The 7,551-nt window shown below is 39.5% G+C and overlaps 1 protein-coding gene across 1 annotated transcript in view; it reads left to right on the top strand.

Moving 5' to 3' along the window:
- The window catches only part of SWAP70 (switching B cell complex subunit SWAP70), a 90,243-nt gene that overhangs the window by 29,155 nt on the left and 53,537 nt on the right, over nt 1–7,551 (top strand). The gene's annotated exons all lie outside the window — the stretch shown is intronic.

Here is a 7,551-nt window from a genome sequence, read left to right as displayed (position 1 = left end):
AGGCACGCGCCACCATGCCCAGCTAATTTTTTGTATTTTTAGTAGTGACGGGGTTTCACCATGTTGACCAGGATGGTCTTGATCTCTTGACCTCGTGATCCACCCGCCTCGGCCTCCCAAAGTGCTGGGATTACAGGCTTGAGCCACCGCGCCCGGCACTTGGTTCATTTTTTGAAATTAAGAACTGTGTTTTGTGTTAACCTGTACCTGTGCTCTCTCAGGATGCTTTAAAAAAAAAAATCAGGTCTAGCCAGGCACAGTGGCTCACGCCTGTAATCCCAGTACTTTGGGAGGTGGGCGGATCATGAGGTCAGGAGATCGAGACCATCCTGGCTAACATGCCAAAACCCTGTCTCTACTAAAAATACAAAAAAGAAAAAATTAGCCAGGCGTGGTGGGGCGGCCTGTAGTCCCAGCTACTCGGGAGGCTGAGGCAGGAGAATCGCTTGAACCCGGGAGATGGAGGTTGCAGTGAGCTGAGATCACGCCAGTGTACTCCAGCAGCCTGGATGACAGAGAGACCCCATCTCAAAAAAAAAACAAAACTAAAATTAGCCAGGCATGGTGGCAGGTGCCTGTAATCCAGTTACTCAGGAGGCTGAGACAGAGAATTGCTTGATCCTGGAAGCCAGAGGTTGCAGTGAGCTGAAATTGCACCACTGCACTCCACCCTGTGCAACAGAGCGGAAAAAAAAATCTGGTCTAGTATCCAGAATTTACAAGGAACTTAAACAGATTTACAAGAAAAAAACAACCCCATCAAAAAGTAGGCAAAGGATGTGAACAGACACTTCTCAAAAGGAGACATTTACATGGCCAGCAAACATATGAAAAAAATCTCAACATCACTGATCTTCAGAGAAATACAAATCAAAACCACAATGAGATACCATCTCATGTCAGTCAGAATGGTGATTATTAGAAAGCCAGGAGGCAATAGATGCTGGCGAGACTATGGAGAAATAGGAAAGTTTTTATACTGTTGGTGGGAATGTAGATTAGTTCAACCATTGTGGAAGACAGTATGGTGATTCCCCAAGGATCCAGAAATATCATTTGACCCAGCAATCCCATCACTGGGCATATACCCAAAGGGATATAAATCATTTTGCTAGAAAGGTACATGCACTTGTATGTTTATTGCAGCACTATTTACAATAGCAAAGACATGGAAACAACCCAAATGCCCATCAATGATAGACTTGATAAAGAAAATGTGGTACATATACACCATGGAATACTATGCTGCCGTAAAAAAAAGAATGAGATCATGTCCTTTGCAGGGACATGGATGAAGCTGGAAGCCATCATCCTCAGCAAACTTACACAGGAACAGAAAACCAAACACCACATGTTGCCACTCATAAGTGGGGGTTGAACAATGAGAACACATGGACACAGAGAGGGGAACAACACACATCAGGGCCTGTTGGAGGTGGGAGTGAGGGGAGGGAACTTAGAGGATGGATCAATAGGTCCAGCAAACCATCATGTCACACATATACCTATGTAACAAACCTGTACATTTCTGCACATTTATCCCGTTTTTTGTTTTTTTTTTTAGAGAAGAAAAAATAAGTCTGGTTCCACATGTACTGACAATGGTTTTTTTTCTTTTTTGAGGGGGTCTCACCCTGTCACCCAGGCTGGAGTACAGTGGCGTGATCTCAGTTCACTGTAGCCTCTGTCCTCGTTGGGCTCAGGTGATCCTCCTACCTCAGACTCTTGAGTTGTTAGGACTATAGACGTATACCACCACATCTGGCTCACTTTTGTATTTTTTGTAGACACAGGGCTTTGCCATATTGCCTAGCCTGGGGCAATGGCTGTTAAAGCATGGGAGTGGTCGAGTAATATGTGAATACTAAAAGTGATTATTATCTTTATTATGTAGATATTATACAGCCAACTCTCATCCCAGGCTTTTCAGGGTACCACTTAGATGCTTCCTCTGGGATATATTCTGAGTAAAGTGCTTTAACAAAAACTATGAGGTGTTTGGAAGCCAAATATAACCTATTAGTGTTTGGGGCCATGTTCGGTTTTCCCCTTGGGTTGGATAATTACAAATTGACACACTAAAGTGTTGAATTTCAATTCACTAAAGTGTTTAATTTAATGCAAGAAAAGATGGTACATTTAGATAATTTTTAAAATTGGTGATGAAAAAGTTACAAAAGGTAGTACGTAGGCAATTAATACAGAAATATGTGAAATAAAAAGTAAACATTGCTTTAATTTTTTGTAGTTTGATTCTCCCGGAGTAACCACTGTTAATAATTTAGAGACTTTGTAGATTCAAAAATTAGATGCAAATATACACATACGCGTACACACACCCTCAAATCAATATATGGTATTTTATTTCAACATGAATAGGATCATACTACACATACAGTTCTGCAACTTTTAAAAAAAGTTTCTTTTTATGTGATCAATAGGGCATAAGCAACCTATTTTTTAAATTGAATAATGTATTAGTGTCATCTTTCCATATCATGTACATTTAGTTTAGATGAAAGTAATCGTTTATTTATATCAAAAGTTTGTGAATTCCTCCTTATGCCTATTTATATCACCAAGCATGAGATTTCTTTGTATACTTCTAATTTTAAAATTTTTATTATTTTTGGCTCAGACCATTCTTCATAACAAATATATTTCAGTAATGTCTTTCAAAAAATGATAATGACAGTACTTTCTAATTAAAAGTAAAATATTTGCAGCTGGGCACAGTGGCTTACGTCTGTAATACCAGCGTTTTGGAAGGCTGAGGTGGGGGGATTGTTTGAAGTCAAGAGTTCAAGGCTAGCCTGAACAACATAGTGAGACCTTGTCTCGAAAAGATATATAAATTAAAAATTTTTTAGTCGGGCACGGTGGCTCAAGCCTGTAATCCCAGCACTTTGGGAGGCCGAGGCGGGTGGATCACGAGGTCAAGAGATCGAGACCATCCTGGTCCACATGGTGAAACCCCGTCTCTACTAAAAATACAAAAAATTAGCTGGGCATGGTGGCGCGTGCCTGTAATCCCAGCTACTCAGGAGGCTGAGGCAGGAGAATTGCCTGAACCCGGGAGGTGGAGGTTGTGGTGAGCCGAGATCGCGCCATTGCACTCCAGCCTGGGTAACAAGAGCGAAACTCTGTCTCAAAAAAAAAAAAAAAAAAATTTTTAAACTCAATTTTTGCATCAAACCTAAATACACAACTATATACATGGTTTTCTGTGGCTTCAGATTTTTATTACTATTTATATGTATAATTTTAAAAATAGTTTAGTGCCTTTTTACAATAGTAAAGTGTAGTAATTAACATTTATAATAATAATTTAATAGTTTGAAAAAGGCCAAAATGTTGATTTTTTTTTTGAGACGGAGTATCGCTCTTGTTGTCCAGGCTGGAGTGCAATGGTGTGATCTTGGCTCACTGCAACCTTGACCTCCCGGGCTCAAGAAATTCTCCTACCTCAGCCTCCCAAGTAGCTGGGATTACAGATAGGCATGCACCACCACGCCCAGCTATTTTTTGTATTTTTAGCAGAGATGGGGTTTCACCCTGTTGACCAGACTGGTCTCGAACTCCTGACCTCAGGTGATCCTTCCGCCTCAGCCTCCCAAAGTGCTAGGATTACAAGCGTGAACCACCGGCCTGGCCAGGATTCCTTTTAGAAACGCCAAGAGACATTTTTCAAGAATTTTGCAGCAAAGATTCTAAAAATTACAGTGTTCATTTGTGTGGCAATCTTTGTATCTGTATCTGTTATTCCATATCAGCCTCACAATACAATTTCCTGGTCTTTATGTGTTTGTATGCGTATGTATATGTGTGTGTGTATTTCATGTGTCATACATGTTTTTTGAGACAGTGTCTTGCTCTGTCTCATAGGCTGGGGTGCAGTAATGACATCATAGCTCACTGCAAACTTAAACTTCTATGCTAAAGTAGTCCTCTTGCCTCAGCCTCTTGAGTAGTAAGGACTACAGTTGTGTGCCACCACACCTGGATAAGTTTTAACATTTTTTTATAGAGACGGGGTCTCACTACGTTGCCCAGACTGGTCTTGCACTCCTGCCCTCAAGCAATCCTCCCACCTGGGCTTACTACAGTACTGGGATTACAGATGTGAGCCACCATGCCTGGCCAATGCATGATTTTTGTTGTTGTTGTTGTTGTTTTTGAGACCAGGTCTTGCTCTCTTATCCAGGCTGGAGTACAGTGGCATGATCTCGGCTCACTGCATTCTCTGCCTCCTGGGTTCAAGTGATTCTCTTGCCCCACCCTCCTCAGTAGCTGGGATCATAGTTGCGTGCTACCACTCCTGGCTAATTTTTGCATTTTTTGTAGAGATGGGGTTTTACCATGTTGGCCAGGCTGGTCTTAAACTCCTGACCTCAGGTGATCTGCCCGAGTTGGCCTCCCAAAGTTCTGGGATTACGGGTGTGAGCCACTGCGCCCTGTTTTTTTTTTGAAATGGAGTCTCTATGATCTTGGCTTACTGCAGCCTCTGCCTCCCAGGCGCAAGCCATCCTCCTTCCTGAGTAGCTGGGACTACAGGCGTGTGCCACCACACCGGGCTAATTTTTGTATTTTTAGTAGAGATGGAGTTTCACTGTGTTGGCCAGGCTAGTCTCGAACTCCTGAGCTCAGGTGATCTGCCTGCCCCAGCATCCCAAAGTGTTGGGATTATAGGCATGAGCCGTTGTGCCCAACCTCAGTGCATGTTTTTAAAGAATTTCCCTTGCAGAGATGATGACATTGTCCTGATCATGCTTTTTTCTCTTCTTTGTATTTATTGTTTCAATTCACAAAAAATATATTTATGGCATACAACATGATGCTTTGAAATATGTGTACATTATGGAATGGTGAAGTGAAACTAGGTAATGTGCATTACTTCACATCCTTATCATTTATTTGTGGTGTGAATACTTAAAATCTCTCTTAGCAATTTTTAGGTATTTAATACATTGTTATTAGCTATAGTTACCATGTGGTACCTGATCATGCTCTAATTAGGAAGAAAGGAAGGAAGAAAAGCCACATGATAATAAAAGATAAGATTTAATTAAATTCACAAAAGCCATATAGGGTATGATTCTATTTATATGAAATGTCCAAAATAGGCAAATAAATAGAGATACAAATTAGATTAGCAGTTTCTTGGGGAGAGGGGTAGATAGGAATGGTGAGTGACTACTAATGGTCTTGGGTTTCTTTTTGGGATGATGAAAATGTTCTAGAATTAAATAAAGCCTTATGAATATATTGAAAACCACTGAATTGTATACTTTAAAAGGGTGAATTTTATGGTATGTAAATTATATCTCAATAAAAAATAATTAAATTGTACAGAAATTGATGTGTAAAGTCTCAGCACTTTACAGTATGATGCTTATTTTTTGCTGCTGTTCTGTTTATTGGTTGGGTAGCTTATTTGTGTCCTATAGTTTTATTGTATGTAAATATAAATATGTCAAATATTTTCTGAATATATTTCATATATACTTATAATAGAACTATAGAACACAAATATTTGATGACCTGTTTGTTTGTATATAATGTTAAAAATTATAGACACTGGTTGGGCACAGTGGCTCATGCCTATAATCCTAGTGGTTTGGGAGGCTGAGGTAAGAGTATCATTTGAGCCCAGGAGTTCAAGACCAGCCTGGGTGACATAGTGAGATCCTGTCTCTGTAAAACAATTTAAATATTAGCCAGGTGTGGTGGCACGTGCCTGTAGTCCCAACTACTCAAGAGACTGAAGTGGGAGGATCACTTGAGCCTAGGAATTTGAGGTGATAGTGAGCTATGATTGTGCCACTGCACTGCAGCCTGGGTGACACAGTGAGGTCATATATATATGGTCTCTCTATAGACAGTAAACAGAATTACGTCTGTTATTAAAATATTACAGAACATACTGGGAAGTTCTCAGAAATCCAGAATTTGTTTTTCTTATTTCAGTGCTAGAACTTGTGTTGGACTGGCCCGGTGGATAGAGAAACATGGTTTAATATCTTGAAGTTCTATACCCTACTACTGCGTTTTGTTGTCTTTGGTGTGACATTCTTTAAACTTATTGAAATTTATTTAGTTTTAAAATGTTCTTTGTTTTAGTATTTCAGTGATTTAAAAGTTTGTAACTGGGGAAGGAAATACAGTAGTATTTAAAAGTCCAAAATGAGCCACTAAATGGTAACTTATTCACAGAGGGAATGAGGATGTGATGAAACAGTGAGCCCTTGTTTATTATTGCTTAGCCACCTGGAGTGGAATTTTGCCAGTCCTGAAATCCAAGTAAAGCAGCCAAGGTTTCCATGGTTTGAGTTTAAATTGAGCAAAGATTAGTGCCTTGTTTTGAAACTTGGTTGAAAAAAGAAATGCCAATAGTGACTGAAGAATGTTAACATAAAACTTAGAGATTATAATCAGTTATGCAGAGAAAATATGAAACAGTTATTAAACAGTTGCAGGGTATGCTGTCATGTATACATACGGTCTTATTTGTTCCGCATGTTAATCCTGTTAAGTAGAACTGGAATTATCCCCCATTAACTAAAGAGGAAACAGCTTAAGGTAGCCTAGCTGATAAGGGGTAGGTAGATTTTTGAACCTAAGCTATTTAACTTCACCAACATTTCTTTAACTGTACTATTGGGGGATTAATTACTGTCTTTAGGAATTAAGTTTTTTCCAGTGTCTAATATTTGGACACATAGGGGAAATATTGGTTGAAGGCAGGGAGGGGTATAGTTGCTTAAAAGCAATTCTGGTTACCTTAAACTAGCTCAGCTTTCATCCAGTTTTCTTCTGTTCTGGCTCAAGTGTTTTAAGGTGATTCTCTTCTCTTAGTGTGTGGTGCTCCTTAGTATTCATTTTGGTCAGTTTTTTCAGTTTTTTTCCCAGGTTGATTTAGGGATTTTCTGCCTTTGCCTGGGAGAATTATTCTGAGGAAATTGGGACCAAGAGTTAAATTATATTGAAACTTTCTGAAAAGCAATTTTTACAGTTGGTTTTTGTATTTACTTTGTTCTTTTACATCGATAGAATTAATTTTCAGCTTTCCTGAGACTTCAGATGATTAACCAGTCTATTGTTCCTTTACCAAGTATTTTTTCCTTCCAAGCGTTAACTTTTAAAATTCCTTCTTGGCTGGGTGTGGTAGGTTATGCCCCTAATCTCCGCACTTTGGGAGGCTGAGGTAGGAGGATCACCTGAGCCCAGGAGTTCTAGAGCAGCCTAGACAATAAAGTAAGACCTTGTCTGTAAGAAAAAAAACATCCCTTGTTTAGTAAAGGAATGGAATTATTTAAACATCTAGGAAAAATTTTCATTGTCTATTGCTGGATTATTTGACAGTAAATAATTGAAGAAAGTGGTATATTACTACCTTCTACTATTTAGTACCAATAAAGTGTATCAAAAACTAGTTTTGCTTCAGCATATTTTTTTTTTTTTGAGACGGAGTTTCGCTCTTGTTACCCAGGCTGGAGTGCAATGGCGCGATCTCGGCTCACCGCAACCTCCGCCACCTGGGTTCAGGCAATT

Source organism: Cebus imitator, unplaced genomic scaffold (genome assembly GCF_001604975.1).
Source record: "Cebus imitator isolate Cc_AM_T3 unplaced genomic scaffold, Cebus_imitator-1.0 Scaffold265, whole genome shotgun sequence".
Taxonomy (NCBI): domain Eukaryota; kingdom Metazoa; phylum Chordata; class Mammalia; order Primates; family Cebidae; genus Cebus; species Cebus imitator.
The sequence above is the reverse complement of the archived record's forward strand: the minus strand, read 5'-3'. Positions and strand labels throughout refer to the sequence as shown.